General features: G+C 38.5%; 1 long non-coding RNA gene across 4 annotated transcripts in view; it reads left to right on the forward strand.

Moving 5' to 3' along the window:
- The window catches only part of LOC111272197 (uncharacterized), a 41,560-nt gene that overhangs the window by 14,406 nt on the left and 7,418 nt on the right, over nucleotides 1-19,736 (forward strand). For 3 of the 4 annotated variants that reach the window (XR_015315624.1, XR_015315625.1, XR_015315626.1), the window contains one exon: nucleotides 18,440-18,547. This is a non-coding gene — a long non-coding RNA (uncharacterized LOC111272197). The remainder of the gene's footprint in view (nucleotides 1-18,439; nucleotides 18,548-19,736) is intronic. The other variant, XR_015315628.1, reaches the window with a different exon arrangement.

Genomic DNA, 19,736 nt, shown 5'->3' on the forward strand with positions numbered 1-19,736 from the left:
TTATAACCCCAGTGTTAAGTATACGTTTACATTCAACTGGGATAGAGGTTTATTAAGAGTCATATAGATTACTGAATAGGTACAGTTCTAACGGGCTTCGTGACTTGGGTTAATTGCTTAGACAACTTTGAGCCCCGATCGTTATCCATTTAATATAAATTTACCGGAATTCCGATTTTTTGATGGGCTCCATCTGTTCGAAATTGTCTGGATACGCAAAAGAAAGGAAAAAAGCTACGCATTCATTTGATTTAAATGTGTTTCTAATAAAATATACAGCCAGCTTTACCCCACATAATTATGAAAATTACCTAAATAAAAATAACTGAATGCTAATAAACTTTCCAATAGATTGTCCAAGTAAACTTCCACTATTACATCTCTAGTTAAATTTTGCCTTTTGCCACTCGAACAGATATCCATTCAAGAAAGTAAGACAGTTCTTTATCAACAAGTCTTCAATGGTGTTTCAGCCGGGTGTTACTTCATGTAGGGGTAGTCAGACCTACGCCACATGTAAAGTCCTCGAAATCTGAGTCGAGGGAAGCCGATGTCAGCCCATCAGTTGCTTCTCTGACGAAGATCGATCGTTTGGCGTGGCACGCCAAACAACATTCTTCCCTGACATTAGCTAGCTCTGTTCGAATCGCATCTTCACTTTTCGGCATTTCCGATAAGCATCGAGGGAGATTTTTGGATTTTTTCCCGTTAGGCGTCTTCAAAAGCAGCTTGATACGAGAAACTAGTCTGCCTTTCTATCCCAATTTTTCATGATTGTGAGTCACTATTCCACAAAGGCTTCTTCAAGAGCTGGTCGCGTTCGACACACTCGGACACCGACATGCGGCGCTTCAGGCTAACTAGGTTAGTCGTGGAATTTTCATACGAAACTCGTAGCAACCTTAAGGAACAGCCGGAGCCAGAAATATTGGGAAGAGAAAAATGGGCGTTGTGGGCGCGAAATGTGAATCTTACACGGTCGGTGCCCAAAAATGGCCGTAAAGGCTCTTTAGGCGTTAGTAAATTGCGTTCTTCAAGGTCAGCTTACGGAGGCATGCGTTATGTTCAATCGCAAAAGTGAGCTTTAAAACTTTAACAGCTGCTTCTAAGGCATGACGCGGCTTTCTGTATCGTATCAACACATTCACCTTGACGAAAGCGTTTTACCATAGAAAATACATTTATTCTACACAAGCTACACGTGCGGTACTGAATCATACTACTACTATCATATAAGACCTGATATTTGACTTGGAGTCTCTCTCTCTCCTTTACGGATCATAACGTTATCTAGTTAATTGTCATAGCTAAATTTCAACTATGACGGTTATCCTCGAGGTCTTAATAATGTGGTAGTCCGTTAAATATCGATGAAGAGAAGAGGACCCGGCACAAGCTTGTTTTGATTGCCATACTCGTTTGGATTTTTGTTGATGTACCTATGTGTGTAGCAGGGCAGCTTCCAAGCCATTCAAAAAAACTATAATCTATAGATAGTGTTGATTTTACCGAAACTGGTCCGCGTTTTAAGAGAAGTTTTACCTGGATAGAGGTTAATGCTCAAAGCTTGTTTCAACGTAGGCTAACTTACAATTTATATTGTAACCTTTAAACCTATATATGTTGTTCTCGCGTCCGATGAGTTGCTAGTAGCAAAAATGAAAAAAAATGTATTTAAAGAGCAGGTTATACATATATGATGCTAGAATTAACTACGTGAATTGAATAAAGAAACATTATGCTAGAACGTCCCACGCTAATTTTCTGAAATGGCAGCTCAAACGGATGGTTCAGATCACTTTACAAAGCCGATGATATGAAAGACTGAAATGAGCACTTGTCATAGTGTAAGTAAATAGGGGGTTTCAATAGGTTTTCACAGTTTACTACTTTTCGACGTATCACTACCGTATCCGAAAATCTCAATCGGCTTACCATTTGTAAACGTTTGCTTCTATCCTTTTGTACGTCAGCTCTCTTCAGTCACTAATTGGATTGGCTTTTTTTCGATAAATTTTACTATTGTAATTTACGATTTATTTAATGAGCTTTGACAGAGATCGAGTCCTGTAGAAGTAATTGCGTCCACTGTGTGACGCAATAGGACACGTAGACATCACCCTTATATTCCAACTAAATATGCCGTACACGAGTGAAATTAGTTGAGTGTTCGATTCTCTACATCCCGAAGAAGATCGTTTATCAATCATGTCGCTTTTAATCTTTACGAAACATTGAACCTTCTGGCAATGTGTTGAATCCTCCGATGCATACTATGTTGTAAACCGTGTACACAGCTATGAGGAAATATGCAAGTTCGCTGTCCTCGTCCTAAATTCAGTGACAATTCTAGGAATAACAGGCCAATAAAAACAAGTGTATTGCGATTAATGTTAGTAGTTAGTTTCGGTCCCTTCCAACTGAGTTGTTACCAGAACGTCCTGGTAGAAGCTCGATCGAATTAGAGAAGCATTAGGAGAAATTACTACGTACGCTAATGAACCCAGCGTTTCGTACTGACCGCACGAATTGTTAGGCCAAGGGTCAGCCGTATTAGAAATATATCATTATGTACAGCCAGCTTTACGACGATATGGCACAAATGTTTCATATTGTTGAAGAAAGTCGATTTCGCTCCCTGCGCTCTTCTATTGAGTGCAGATTCTATGCCGATCCAAGAACATTCACTCTGAGGCAAAGCTAAGCGGTCAGAACCCGAAAAGCGTTTGGCGCTTAATGATAGAACGAGACAAAGCTATATATATAAGAAAGATGTTGTTACAAAAAGTAATTAACTATCCTAGATAGTAGGTAGATCTCTTATGGGAGGCCTGCGTACTCGTAAGACAGTAACGAAATAGCATGTATAAGGGGGGGGGGGGGCAGAGGGAGAGATAATTGCGTCTGAATCAAGGTCTATCATGGAACAGGCCGTTAAAGGCCTGGCAGTACTTGTACTAACTGTGCAGTCAATCTGTTTAGGGTTGTCGTAATCGCTATTGTGATAACGCGATCGTAACGGCTTTGTGTTGATCTAAGCACAGACAGAGTTAATTTCGTTCTAGGTGCTAGTTGTCTGAATCAATGATTTACTGCAAAATCGAAATATTAAGTCTTGGTATATCATGTTGAACTACTTACTGTTCCAATATTGGCTTGGAACTTTCTAGCGGACATAGGGGGTATCTGGAAAAAAAAATACTAATTAAATTAGCTTGTGACACAATAAAATCCACTGCATTGACACTATCTGACAAACGGCTACAATTGCATGCCAGCAAAGATGTGGAAAAAAAAAAATCGATCGTTTAAAACTTTGCTACACCCTTTCCGAAACTAGTGGCTTTTCGAAATTAGGTAAACGTCAACTTTCAGACCCGCCTACGAGTTCTGCGAGTGCCACAGTAATTCCCATTTTCTAAATCGATATCTGATTAGAATTTGGAATATAACTATTAAAATAAAGTTTTTAAAGGCTGAAAAAAAACATTAAACAACATACATTTAATAGGTCAGCGTGTTTGATCTTTCCCTTTGGCAACTTGGCTTCCTGTGAAACGATCTACCTGATACAGTAGCAAGTACTTGCAATACGAATCTTTGCCGGAAATCTTTCTGTATAAACTCTGCTACGGGTTGATGTTGTCCGTCTTGCTTTTGACCCTGTTAATCGAATACGGCTTACGCAGCGCCCGCATATATACACGAATGCTATCTAGTTATGATGTTAAGCAAAAGAATCCAGACAGACAAGTTCAACTTGATTCGAGCTGTCAAAAGTTATTGCTCTTTACCTAAAAATATTTGATTGAAAATAAAACGTAACTTTGCACAAAATAATATTCATTCTTTTGCGGGTAATGATTGCTACCTGAAAGACAATGTCGTCCCATCATAGCTAGTTTTTATAGATGTGTCAAGTTTACGTTGTCAATATTTGTTGCAATACAACTTCTCCACCTCTCGTTGCCGCGAGGAGATCTTGCAAGGGCAAGATAAGTAAGGGGCAGAAAGAGAAAGGGTAGCCCCGTGAACTCAAGCTGAAATTACGCACTAAATGGTGTTACTCCGACAACTCTATTGGTAACCAGTACGCATTTTTACGTATATTAGATTTTGAACAAAGGCCAGCCTTTTGATGGTCTCGATATTTTGCATCCATACACTTCCTATTTCTGAATACATGAATAGATATAACTAAAAGGCAGTGATACATATATGTATATAGCTAGAAGGTAGTATTAAGGCACACTGCAAATGACTTACCTATTTCGCAATGGCAACCGCTGCCTAGGCACCTTCCCTGGATGCGACTTGGGCTAGAGCTTGCAATAAGTCAGGAACTTTATCAGGAACTATCAACCCTGTAATAGTCTCGCAGAAGGCTATTACGCTGTAACCGCCTTGAGGTGCGTTTGTCAGATGCGGGATCGTGCAGATCGTTCTCCTTCGATCTTACGGGCTTTTATTACGCTTAAATAGAAAAAGGATGCGTGGTGTACACAGGACGGAAAATATTCGAGGCACACCATGCTTCGTAGTCGATCTTGCCCTCCCACCTCTTTCCAACCGCTTTATCAAGTTAGTTATACCGATGTGCTTCTCGCATATCTTTAATTTCGTGAATAAAGTGTTATGGTTTAGATGTCATAGGCTCTATAGATCAAGCATGATGTACATGCTCCGTGTGCAATATGTGACTGACTCAAAAGCTCTTGTACCAAACTCCAGATATAGCTTAGAATTGTAGTCCGAAAACGATTGCGACGTTTAAATTCAATAATAATAATTAAGGAGAAAGATGCAAGAAGCATCTTGAAGACGTTTAATGTTGTTGTTGTAGACCGTTTGCAACCATGAACTTCAGGCACACACGTAATAACACATTCGCAATGATCATTGGGCTCGAGACCAACAACGAGGAGAAACTGGTCGAATTATCCAAACATAATGTATTCCTTAACAGTCAGAACGTTAGTGCAAAATGATTAGCGGGAAAATGAAAAAAAGTTGAAAAAAAAAGTACTTAATTAGTTTTCCAATTGGGTTGTTAATGAAACAGCAAGCCGGTTTCGCGGAGAAACAATGGGTTTACTAGCGTATATGGGTATATACAAGAACTGGAAGTACAACGAATGGTATAGGATAAAGTAAATTCTCTTTTGGCTCGCAAAGGGCAGAGTGAAGGCGTGATCGAGGGCGCACTCGATGTAAACAAAATAATCGATATCCATAAGATAAATACGCCCATAGAATGAAATGGCTTATTTTACATATTTATAGCCTTCTGAATTGCTTCAATAACATTAAACCCAAAAGTTAACATTAACAACTAGCAACGGAATACCATGCCCCTTGATACTCACATCTAAAACGACGAGTAGGCAATTATTGTTAAAGTATATTTTGTAAATTTAGATTTGGAATAAGAGCTTTTTTATGCAGAAAAAATAGTTTAACATTTGTAACGCAGTCATCCAACAAAACAGTGCTAAGTAGAAAAATATATATATATATATATATATATAATTAAAATATTTCGGCTTATCATTTTGAATTAAATGCACGGTTGTGTTATACATATTTGCCACGTCAGTGTGGGCAAAATCATTCTTCAAATGTAGTTCCAATTCTTGAGTTTTAATAGTAAGCAGTGCATAACAATTTGAAATAAGCAAGAGAAAAGAATATCTTAGAAGGCTTTTCGCCTGTGCGTGAGTGTAAGACGTACCATTTCCTTACACATAACACGCTAATAAGATCCATTTTGAGAGAGCGTACAAATCAACTGAGCTGCGCGCTTAAGCGACCTAGTTGAGCGCGTAATTTAAAAAAACATGGCCTATCGTAAGTTAGGTGATTGTCTTTCGCCGGTTGATAGGAAAACCTCATGCAAGGATGGTATCTTGGCCGGTGCGTGACGTGATCACTCTCTGTCAACATGGCGGGGCAATCAAATGCAAACACTCCTCTTTTTTCTTAAAATTAACGAGTGGTTAGCAATGGCACATATGCCCCGGGTACTTAAAAGGGCAAAAACCTGTAACCCACCGGCAGTTAGTCCCATCGGAATGCTCGTCGTCGTTATGACAACTGATAAACAGTCTACAAAGTCACGACTACGGCTGGTTCAAGAAAACATAACAGGCACCAAGGAATTATCCTTTAGAAAATAAAAGTACGATTTTGTCTCAAAAGCATTGTATCATCCATAATGGTCGGCATTCGATCGCGTCGTGATTTGAACGACTTGTTCATCCACGTGACCACATCTTGATTCAAGAATATTACCGCAAGTTAAAAAGTCTGGAATGCAGATACGCTTATCTGCGTTTAGGCCGGTGGTTTATGGCCTCAACAAACTTTGCAACTTGTATAATCCGGCGGCCGATCTTTTTCGGTGCTGGTCGGTGGCTAAGATGTGCTCTATTCGGAAGAGCGTGCTATGCTACTGAGCCAATCATACTCATGTTCTGTGCATTTTTTATTGACGTGAGTTTTATTCACGGGAAGTCCCTAAAGCCCTCTTCTCTGGGTAAATCATGCAGCCGACAGCCAATGTGGCCTGTTTCCAGGTTCAATGGACTTTCATATTAGCCCACAAAATCAGTATAACTGGTTTCTACAGATTAAGCACCGGATGGACACAGCCGGTGCGCTTCTTTTGAATCACTACTTTCTGATCAGCCCGTAGATCTGTAACCACAACTTCGAAATGCGAAACTTAATTTTGCAGATGAGTTTCCATAATGGCTGTTGGCGAAACTATGTTACTGTCTTCTGCTGGGGTTCAGAAAACCCTTCGATTTAACCCTGTGATTTAATCTGTTAGGAAGCCTTGCAAGGAGCGCCTGCATTGCGCTATTTATTTAAATGTGACGCGGAATTTGTTCGTTAGGCCTTCCGCCATAATCGTTGCGGGGAAATCGTCACAAGTTTGCTGCTTATCACTGGTAGATTCAATCAAGACAAAATGTAAATCCGAGTAAGTAAGACGGATTCATGTGGGTCTCAAGAGAAGCCAGAGGCTGCTCGTTGTTCCATTCTTTCTAGTGACGCGACTTTAATACATAATAATGCTTTGCAAATAGTTTGGAGAATTTAAGCATATAACAGCCGATGTACAATCGCTAAAAAGGCTTGATAGTAGAAGAGTAGCAGAGAGCGGGTTAACAATTGTACGGGGGTTCCCGTGAAGGCGGCTATAGCAGTTGCATGCATTCCTACATTTCCGAGTAAGGTTATCGACGTATATATGGCTAAATGCCCAGTATATGAATACTTTTTTGGCTCATACTCCGATTTACTAATACAGCCGATTGTGAACTTTGGGCTGCTGTTCGAAGTATCGAACGAGGATTGTCGTTTCGAATCTGCACCAATAAGTTAACCCGAAATACTTTAAAGAAAACTGCCCAGGGATCCCTGAGTTAGATTTTCGTTTAAGCTGTCAAGGCGTTTCAAACCCCAGCTTATTTCCTCTAGAAGATACTCTTTCTAGCGAAACAAAGAGCTTTTGACTTTCAAATTTGGCTATCACTCTTAGCATGTTCACATAGGGTCCAGTAAAATACGACCAGCGTATACCTTATTTGAAGGTAGCTGCATAGTCCTGGACTGCCGACGAACCGCCCAGATCAATCAAATACACAGGAAACCATGTCTAATGTTTAATGGTCCGATTCTGCACAAATATTCCCATGAGCCTCTCTAGCACATGTCTGTTTACAAAACAGCAGCGCATTTATACATTCACAAAAGACTTCAACTTGATTTAAGCATTACCGATTTTGGGAGGTCACCGATACCAACAACCTGGTTCGGTTCCGTGTGCGTGACCGCCTTCAGTAAAAATTCATTCAAGTAAATTTATATAGCAAATTGTTCTTCGGATGTACAGAATTCAGAGTTGATTTCGACCAGGTCAGAAACACGTCGGTAAAAGTAGTGCAACTTCAGGTCATCTTTGCCATCTGTGAAAATGCTCGTGCTCGGCACTTGTCTACTTTGGCATAGCGGGATCATATGTTTCGGGCTGCTCAGTGTCTGCATTTCGTTACATGCCTTAGCGGGAACAGATGATTGGATTGATGAACGCAAAAAATTGTGTAGACTATTAGGCAAGACACCTAGAGCTCTAATGGAAAATATATATTAATTTAGCCTTTTATTAAAATGTATCGTAGCACCACAATTATTTAAGTAGGTTTACCCGCGCGGGTACGAAAGCTTAACCGGGTTTGCTGAAGCTCATATAGATCATATGAGGAAAATGCCAACTAAAACCTCTTTTTATTTATATTATTTTATACAAAAATATTTTCTCAAAACAACTCAAATTTATGACCTAAATTTCGCAATAAGCGGAACATAAAAAGTAGTACCTAATACACTTTGTCCTAACAGTGTTTTTGTCCGGTAAATTTTTTCGTAGTTTTCTTTGGAAGGGCGCTAACTCGTATAAAGTGTCTCGTTATTAAATAAAGTGTGTACTCCTATCGGCACGTATCTTACATAACGTCTTATTGTAACGTTTGTTTATTCAGACATGTAACTATCCGACAAAGCCTATATAAAGTAAGCAGCATATACAGAGAGAACATCTATACGTGCTGAGGTATATACATTATCGAGCTTTGTTTAAATGTCGAAATTTAAAGTCGCACGTAATCAATCAATCAATCAATCCGATTGAATGGTTGCTTGGCGCTTTTTTCTACCGCAGAGTTCAACCGTTATACACTGACAAAAGTTAGCATTAGCTACAAACGCATTATTAATAAAACATTTGTAAGAAAACTCTTCCTAGAGCCCCCCCAATCCTTTACTACCCCTTATCAATTATTTAAACGAGAAACGCTATATGTCAACCATAGAATTAGCAAGCACTAAATAATACCTAATCAATAAAGGTCGCTGATCACAGACATGTTTTCAGCTTCATATACCAATATCTGCTTACGCCGTCGTTCTTCTTCATTTAAAACAGCATGTCTCAAGCCCTGTTTTCTGCAAAAGGAAAGACGACAATTTTCCGCATTTATGAACTAGTGACCGAGGACCACTGTGCACAAAACAGTGACGCACTGAATTCAGTCAAGGCACATAAGACTTATCTGCAACGACGGTATTATTAACAGTGTCTGCGATTTTATTTGTTTATAAAGTAAAAGTAACGACTTTTTTTTTTGTCAGTTAGGAGCATTTCAAAATTTGCCAGATACTTGGTTTGCTTTTCATTGTGATTAGTATTTCCGCTCACCATGAGCATTTATACTCTGGTCAGCGGCCTTATTTGAACCTAGTTGTGTGAGATAATAGCCTATGGAGATTCGATCCTTATGAAGGAGAACAACGGTACTCGGCGTGCTCCACATACAAACAATATCCTGAAATACTCTTGCGCACACTTTCTGTGTGAAGGCTTGAAAAGGATAGATAGTTACTAACATCTTCTACATTATAATTGTTTTTATTGTATCGTACAATGCATTTAGTTTTAGGCGAATGGTTTTCTAGGTGTCATTTATGTAGACATGTTTCGATATGTACGTGTGTCAAGGCTACGACGGAGTTAGCAAAGAAATAGATTGAGCAGCACTCTTCTAAGCTATAGAATTGAGCGGTTCAGCTGAGGACGAGGTACTATGAAGTGTACCTACTGTGAGTTATTTTACATTGAACGTTTCACTAGGAGAATCAGTGTGATAACTACCAAAAGTACAAAAGAGGAGACGTTGAAAAAAGCACGCGCTGATGATCTACGACCAGCGATCAAAATATATGCACTCTATATTTAACCAACTGATATCGATGAGTTAAGCCGGCCCTAAATAGCAACATGGAAAGCTAATCTGCCCTAATCTTCGCTCCAGGTACCGCTTTACATCTATTGAGATTGCGTATCAGCTTAAGAGGCTCTTTGTTCGTCTGCTGTTCTGTTGAAAATAAACAGCAAGTAAAATAACACGCTGGCGTTTAGCAGTTTTTATTCTATTAAACAAACACAATCCCGCTTTTGACACTGGAAATAATAGGGCTTAGATTTGTTTGGCGTTGTAGTAGTTTATTATCTACGACGGGATTTGTACAATAACAAATGTAACTTTTCAAATTATCGAAGTTTACCGAACCAAAGTTAAGGGTGCTGCTTCAATAGACACAAGCTATTACTACCATGCGAACAGACTCAATTGTAACAGAAGTAAATGATCTTCAATACGAGGGAACACAGCCATCGAAGAGGGCTGTGCGGCAAAATTTTTGCACAGGTGGGTCCGGTCCACTAGAGGCTGAGCTGAATTTGTAAAAAATGGAGTAATGTAGGAAGATTAACGATACAATACTATCTATCCTAGTCGGAACATTTAATAATAGGACTGAAATGCAACAAGTCTTCCTACTTTGGTGCGATGTCTTCCTTGAAGAGCCGAGCTAACGAGTCACGAGAATAAAACCTAATCGGTTTTTCAATCAACTACAACACATAATATGTTGATTCTGTTTTCAGTTACGTTTAGGTTTTAGGATGACAGAGGTTTATAAAAATGAAAGGTGTCCGAGCCAGTTATAGCGCACGCTATAAAATGATAATATTAAAAAAAGAAAAAAAACCTAAGAAGTCGGCATAGCTTATTTTTGCCAGCCTATAGCAACAACTGACCGCTGCCTAAACTCCACTCACAACGAATTTTAACCCTAAAAAAAACAGCGGCAGTCGATACTGCAAATGACGATCGGATTATAAAGTTTATTATGTAAATTTCAATGTTTATTCAGATACACAACGTCAGCAATGACTGATGCAATTAAAAACATTGTGATACATTATTTAGCGGCTAAGTAGTATAGGCACACAAGATGTCTCTGAAGCAGTGATCCATTCTCGATAGATCGGCTCACTCCCATGGTTACTGTTGCTACAATGTCCTATCGGATTTTGTGCTATTCGTTTTTTTTTTTATTATATATTATGCTATTTATGCGGACAACGCCTCGTTCTGCATCAACAGAAATACCTAGGATTTATACGAAATACGGATCCTAACAAAAACACATGTATCTTTTGTACGGTCAATGATCCTTGGCTGCTTCGAGTCCCGCCATATTACACGGAAAAATTACTAGATAACGAAACAGCGTTTCTTTGTTATAAAATATAGCATGATATTAATAGTATAAAAAGAAAAAGACGAAGAAGCTTCACTTGAATACAGGTACTTTCAGGATAAGATATTGGCAACAACATTCCTGCGAAAGAAAGAAGATCACTATCTGGCCTAGAAAACATTTTAACATAGCAATCTATTTAAAATAGATGCTAGCTAAAAAAGGTCAAGTAACTGTCGAATTGCGATACAGATAGGTAGTACCTTCGACCTGGTCGATCAGATATCAGAATCATAAAGTCGTTACTTGACAATGTCCGTTCACAACTCTAACCTATTCAAATTGGTGTTGAAAAGGCTATTTTGTTGTCGTTAAGAAGACGGCGACAACGATTTAACGAAACATCTAAAATCTCTGTCTGCTCTAGCAAAAATAAGAAAAAAACGAGACGATAAAGGACGTTATGGAGCTCGTCTTAGAGGAAGTACCAGTTACCGTAGAAATTGATACCGGTACTAAAGTCCTCACGCCCTCAGACGCTTTCTAAATATAACTGCCAAGTAAAAATATTTTACCTTATGAATGATCGCACCCAATAGAGTACAGGCTAAACCATATTGCTCGGTAGTCGCAAACGTTTGTTGAAAGGTATCGGCTTAAAATGATGTTTATTACATAAATTTTTGAAAATATTTAAAAGCACTTAAACAAAAAAAAATACACAAGATAATTTGGTCATGTAAGAAGGCTAATATGAACGGTCTAGGAAAATTAGCTTTATATGCCACCTAGAATAGAACGTTTAAATAGAACGTTTAAGATTTTATTGCTAGAAATCTCTGGACTGAATAAGGCATTATTGAACCTAATTACGAATTGGCATATCTAGAGGCCGATTGAAAAACAAATGATGGAACCCTAAAAATCTGTGTTGACTCTACGTTAGGAATTATCGCCTAATATTTCGTTTGAACAGGATGAAAATAACTCTCACATATAGACCACGACCGAAAAGCCCACCGGTTCAGGGCGATACTTAAAAAGTAACTCAATAACACCATTTGTGTACCAATAATTAATAAGCTGATGATATGATGACGATAGAATGTTCCTCGTCTCGCACGCGCCCTAACGAGTATAGGATACTAATGAAGATATGTATACAGAACCAGCCTTGACAACCACGATTTAAAAACGCCTAGAAGTTCACCATTTTCCCAGATCCTGTCTAACATGATTCTAGGACCCAGCGACCTGGTTGAACTCAACTACTATCAAAAACTTGGGACCTACTCATCTGTGATAACTTTCGAAAGCGGCGTTAATCATAGGAACGATTCAACGCATGTCTAGTAGGCGCATTATTTCAGGTGGAAAATGAAAGGCATTGTGTATCCCTGTTACTGTATGCTGAATTCGAGTTTGATGACCCTGCTTGCTGGCAAGGGTCTTGAAGACACAGATCTTTTAAAAAAAATATTGTTCGATTTACCGGCTTGGTCCGAACAGGGTAAAAAAGGTTTCTTTTCTAGTTCCTTCAACTATCATTACTGTGTACACCGGTCCTCAGAATCGCCCATCTGGGCATAGCATTAAGGACCTACTTCCTCCTAAGGAGTTTAGCTGTTGTGGGCCATGCCGACCCACACTATGGATTTTTCCTCAGTAACACCTATAAAATGCCGTTATTAGGCTTTATTTGCTAACAAACGAATGCTACATTCATAAACGGTGTAAAGAGTTATGGCTGTATCGATAAATTACACCTTTCACTGTTATTAAAGACATTAATTTCGTTGTTTCAGAGTATTCAAGCGTGTGTCAGCGCTGCTATCAATGACTAACTAAATAGAAGAAATAAAAAAATGAACTTGTTTCGGGCTACAAAAGTTTTGTAGGCACACGTTACGTAGCGCGCTGTCTAGTTGGAGCAATATAGCTGACGAATGCATCGCCTTCAGAATGAGCAAAACCATAAGTTACGATAAACCCATATTGATCTGTTATACCATGGATTACTGTAATAGTTGAGTCTTTGGAGAATACGTATTTCTAGCTGTCCAATACGATTTTATGAAACGAAGCTTGGCCCTAAGCTATTATGAAGCATCGCTCTACCTCGCCAAGGCCAGAGATTTTTCTTAAAGGACAAGCATTTCCTATCTACTTTTGTGAAATAAGTAACTCCGCGTGAAGTGAAGAAGTTATTCGTATAGAATTTTAGCTTGCGGACTGAACGCCATCGATGTCCTTAAGTAGTATAATTTTCCACAGAGTTAATGATTTGTTGTAAGCTCCTCTTTGGTAGCAATACAAGGGGTCTGGCCAATATGCTGAAAGCTAGCATGGTTTTAATCGTCCTAGAGCAGGCCAATTAATGTAACCTGCACGGAGTTTTGATGATCCGCGCAAATTAATCCAATTGACTCAACGATCTTTACACACAGGGTGTCTCAAAAAATATGTGCACCCTCAACATGTCATAACATTTTAACTGTTCCTCCTTTTTAAAGTATCGGCAACTAGAAATAATAGGTGGGCCAAGATTAATTTTAAATCGAACAAAAATTTACTGCTGTTGAAAGTACGACGATGTAGCAGAAGTATAGAAACAGAAGTATCAAAGCAGTTTCAAGAAGATCCTTTGGCTTACAATTAATCGGAGACGAGACAATTTTGTGAAGGGATGGAACTGTCTAGGGTGCTCATAGACAATGTTCCGGAAGATCAAAAATCGAAAGGGAACTGGCAATTCGTAGCGAAACGGCCCAAATATCAGGCCAATCAAATCGTGAGCTAGGCGTCAGCAGGTGCCACACAGCTTAAGATGTTACAATTTAAGAGGTTGTATTTCAACACTGCAACATCGTATCGATAAAGATGATCCGGGCCAAAGAAAACAATTTTGCAAATAGCACCTAGAAAAATATAAACATGATGTATAGCTTGCGGATCGTTAGAAGCGATGATAAAACGACGTTTACGATCATACAATTAATCGAATTAAATGCACTTAAACAATGGAGAACGGTAAATCCGCGTGTTTATCAAGAACACCATGTAAACTTACAAGGAGTTCTACTGTGGTGCGATAAAGGATAAGCTGGGCTGCTTTTCTGCTGGCCTTATAATGGAGAGAATACTTGCACAATGCGTCCTGGAAGACTTTGATAGGGGTAACGGATTCTGTTTCCAGCAAAATGTATATTGTAACGAAAATCTTCCAAAAAAAAGGGTTGAAAAAAGGGGATCCTATAGAATGCCCTGCCGGTTTTCTAGATTTGATGCCGACGGACGCTTTCCTATGGGAATACCTTAAACATAAAGTCTACGTCAAAAAATCAACGGCACAAGAACATTTGAAAGTGGTAATTAAACTTTGTTCAAGTCGGTAAATCAATAACCCACCGTTATCAGCGTAGAACAGGAACGATTCGCAGTCAGAGGAAAAGTTGTGCATTTTATAGAAGTTCTTTTGCAATTTAGGTACAAGTCATACGTAAGTAAAAGCTGAAGTTATTTGTCGACTATTTTCATAACGATAGATAGAGGGTATAAAGGCTATGTGGGTTAAAGTATGCCATAGGTAAGAAGAAGCTATATTAATATATTCTAGTGTGTCGCCTAAGTGAGTTCATGTTCGGGAAACTATCAATGAAAGATCTCCATGTAGCCTTAAAAGGTGGTTTGTGTAGGTCGAAAATGGTCCTATATCGTCCGCTAATAATTTCGTACAAATGAATCACTTATCATCAGTGAGAGTAAAGGTAAAATGCTTTTGTTTCTTAGAAGGGTTACGGCCTAGGGAAGCCGGTGGTTTATAATCACTATTCTGTTAAATTTACTAAAAACCGCGTTTTTACTAAAACGCGCTGCACAGCTCAAAAATGGTTTTTGAACGACTTAAATGCTGGCGTATTCGCTTGAATTTTGTTTGAAGAGCAAGGAAAAACAGTAATAAATAGGCCCACCATTCTCCAATGCAAAGGTAACGTAACTATATATAACTCTAGCATAAGTAATTACGCATGTATAAATTCGGATAATGATTATTATAAATCAGAATTTATTATAGATCACCAGTCGACTATATTGTATGTCAATGAAAGTCGTTAAAAACTTTTCCAGAAGCAACAAGATGCGACACGACGCGTGCCATAAGGCATGGGAAACTACGGTACCCTCGTTTAGCTTGACGTTCTTTCAACTTATCTGTGAAATTACCATTGACAGTAACCGGTTTCATGTATGGCCAAAACCCAGCAGCTTACAGGGCCTCACCTTAGTCGCGAATAGACTCGAGAGTAATTATGTGATACAATGTAATGAACTCTTAGTTTGGCATTGAACGCAAACCTATCATAGAAGATAGCCTTTGATTCAACAGACGTTCAATGCCGTACGATGAAAGTATTTAGCTGTCTTATGTAAATTAATTTTTTCAAACTCAAGATCCCACACTAACATTTTCTTGCTAGAAGGAACGGAGAGCTCTATACGACCTCCCGTATCGTGCAGTCCTACCTCGTCCTGTATATTTATTTGACAAAGTAAATCGTCCTTGGCCTGCCGCAAATCTAGTTATGCAGTGTATTCTATCTAATGGTGATTTGTGTCCAGCAAATAAGTTTAGCTATATAACATATATGTATATATAATATCAACTTAGATATATAATGGTAAGCAACGTTCGATTCCGAAGACCGCTCAGCTCAATGCTGGCACAATTTGTTTGCCACAGACACATACATTAATATTTATGCTCAGCTTTTGCTCCGGCCGTATATATGAAGCTGTACAAAAAAAAACCGAATTCTGTCAAACTTGATTCAATGCCGTGCTCGCAAGATACAAACTACCACATTGATAAACAATACGGAATTATTACAGGAAGAAACGAATGTTTCTAAAACGACTTAAGCGGACGGTGGAAATTTAGCTCTAACTTGCATATGTACATTGGATATCGGCATTCGTTTACTCCTATGTCCAATGAAAAAAATCGACGAAACGTATTGTACATTTAGGAATAGTTAACAACGAAAAACCAAAACAGTTTTTTTTTTTTTGTTTTTTATTATATGTAGGTAGCCGCGTCCTCCTAAAAATTAAAAACGTCGAAGATGTACTTTACGCACTGTGGCCGGAAAAGGGGCTCAAGCATTTATTTGAGGATATTGGTCAAGATCTATAATAATTGGCATAGAAGAACACAATTCATTGTCTAAAATCGTTAAATTTTTTTGGCCGAAAATGGCAATTAACGTATCGATATTTGTTATCGTTGTATAATTTGTTAGCCGAGATACTTAAATTGACAGTATAAAACGTTCACTCAATACAAGTTGGCTGATAACCGCTTAGCTTTACTATGGCAATATGCAACTCCACTGATCTGGGCAGCTAATAGATCTCTCAATAGGACAAGATCTTCTTTGACACCGTTTATCAAGCAGCTCGAATAGTCTGTCAGGTGAGATCTAAAATTTCTTCATTTAAAGGTTAATGTCACACACGCAATCTTTAGTCGATCGGTTTGGAGCTCTGGAAGATTTTTCGTGGACAGATTATTCTGCATGTATGTATAAGAGGGGACCTAATTATAATACCATCTACGCGGCTCAGTGCTCATCTTTAGATTTACTCGATATGGATTAGGGTTGTAGAAAAACATAGGCTTTTCGTCGAAGTACGACACTATACACTGCATGTATATATATATATATATATATATATGTACACACCAACTCTAGTCCATGCGTATTTGCTGCATAAAAAAAGGGCCGAAAAAAACCTGTGGTCAGATTTTATGGCGCCATGCTTGCCCTTTGTTTTGCCGGTTCTAGATCATTGAAGCGTGTGCTTTGGATTTCGCAAGAGATCTGAGGTGGGTGACCTTCGGCCATTTTTAATTTTTTGGAAAGCGATGATAGGGTGCTTCAATGAGCTGTTTACGTAACTATTGAGCAAGGCATGTGTTTCTTTGCGCCAACTTCACTGAATTACGGCCAATTTCCATGTCCTCGTAGTTAATGGCCGGCAGAGTATTTACTAAATGTATGCTCATAAAATGGCATAACTAGTGTACATCGATAATTCAAAAAAGCATGTAGAATTAGGACGATTATGCGAATAGTAAGAATGATTCTTACGTGTAGTTTATCTGCGTGACGAAAATGACGAAAAATTACTTTTTTTTGTCAGATATCCTTCTTCTAGATTACCATCATCATATACGCCAGTTATATTTTCTAGAATGTTTTTTTTTTTAACCTTATCATTACTCAGGAATTTGCCCCCTGATCGTATGCCTTCAATTTCCAAACGCATTATAGAACTCTTTTTTATCAAATCGCCATGGTACATCATCGACATAGACCTTCAATCGAGTGTTTTCGTGAGTACCTGGGAAGAACTACTCGTCTTAGGAATTTCAATCATTTCTTTTCTGAAGGGAGAGGTTTTTTCAGGGAAGATCCATTTAGAAGATTTATTTCGCTTAGAAGGAAACCAATTTATCGGGGTTGCCGCAAGACTTAAAGCCTGCGAAACAAGTAAACAACATACGAACAAGAGGTATCTACTTATGCATATAACAGACATCCGAGCCCAACCGTCAGGTAATCATTGGAGAGTATAGGTTAAATTATCAATTTATTCAGACCGACAACTCCTAGAACGAAGCCTCTGGTGGGATTTCATTAATTTCGCGATAAATGCTCATAAAGTTAAAATCTTAACGCACTATGGTAACGTGATCTGGAGCTCTACACCACCATGAAAACGTCTGAAATTAGTCTTCAGTTACCTAAACGGTGCGCCGCTATTCCACAGAACGAAGAAGGTTTAGCGCTTCCGAATTTGTCAAGGTCCATCTCAAAATATCACCTAATAGTGAAAATAGAAATTAATTTTGTCACTCCATAGGACCTGCGTGAATACTTTCGGATTGCCATTTTACCAAAAAGTTGTAAAATCTCTATGGTTAGGCTAGCTTACTACTGGGCAACGCTATCATCGAACATCAATTTGTTGGTTTTTTTAAATATAAGACGGAAGGAATTGCACTTTCTTTTTGTTTAATGTAAAGTTGAAAGTTAGGTTTACGTTCAAGTTCCTCCAAGTTTCACCATAAGCAAACACTGCAGACATAAGTACCTGCAGCGACTTATGTCCCTCGTTAATCGTACGATATACCATCACGCTTTTAGGTTAATCACTCAATCTGAATTCGAGTCGTTTTAACGGCCAACGCCTCACGGTATTAATCTTACTAGGCCCACTTTATCTCAAAAATGACTCTCATCTAATCTCGAGATTTGTTCTGAAGGTGTTGTTACAATGAGCTCACCATACCGATGTCTAATGCATACGGCTACATCGAACCGGCGACGACCGAAGGCGGGTCTCGCTATCACACCTATGAACTGGTAGGCAGGTATTATATTTTATTATATATTTGTTATTGAGCGTGATATTTCTGTTTCGGCACTTAAACATTTACTGCTATGGATATGCGATTACGGAAACGTCACGGCAGAGGGGGGTTTTTGCAGAAGATACACCTCGCCCCATTTCCTCCTTAGACGCCTTTTTTGCAGGAGTGCAACTATTGATTTGCATCCTGCACTTCACACAGTCACTATAGCGCATACGTTGTTTCTTGTATACATTTTCTCCATCAGATGTTTACTCGGCAGTTGGAAACGTTAAGCAGTATTGATCAATTCATCCTGCAAAAAGGGTTGTCGCTAGTTTTTGGAGAAGTGGACAGAATCATCTCGATGAGGAAATCTTATTTTTTATCTTACTTCAATTGCGTATGAATTCTCCATTCGTTTAAAACTTATGTTATTAGTTTACTTAAAAAATATATATATATCAGCGCCATGAAGTTCGCTGATCATATGATAGCTTCAGTTCATTCATTTCGAAGCCGTTCATCGTCACTTGGGGTTAGGTTTGGATTTCGGTAAGTAATTGTAGGCCATTTGGAAACGTTATGTTGCGAAAGGTACGTTTATCAGATCGCTGGTACATCACGTTAGGGACTCTAATTGCTCGACATCGGAAGCTCTCTTATTTTTTCAATGTAAGCTCATGACGGCCAAAAGAAACTAACATCTGGAACTATCAGAAATGATATTTCTTATACATATGGAAAATTGCTTCCTTTGCGAATGTTTATTTTTGATGCTAAATCATAACGCGCGGCTATTTGGAGGCTCGAAATCTACTACTAATGGCCATCTACGGGACGATTAACGCCCACCGTATAGACTTCATATTCCAGTGAGAGTTTAAAAAGAGAAACTAAGCAGATCTCAAGCATTTGTAAGTAAATATAATAAAAATATAATAAATAAAATAGCAATAGTCTATTTTCCCTCCATTGTTCAACGGCTACATTACTTGTCTATCTAGTGCTTTAGTTACACATATTTATCTATTGAAGAAAAAAAATTACCAATCATTCTCCTAACAAATTCAAAGTTATAGAGTTTATATATTATTATAGTGGCTATTGTACAGGTATGATTTGGAACTATGTCAGACCGGCTTGATTGCTTTTGAGAGAGCTTTATTAATAATTAATATTGAAAAAACTTAACGTTTAAGTTTAACAC

The sequence above is a fragment of the Varroa jacobsoni genome, unplaced genomic scaffold, assembly GCF_002532875.2.
Source record: "Varroa jacobsoni isolate VJ856 unplaced genomic scaffold, vjacob_1.0 contig01769, whole genome shotgun sequence".
NCBI lineage: Eukaryota > Metazoa > Arthropoda > Arachnida > Mesostigmata > Varroidae > Varroa > Varroa jacobsoni.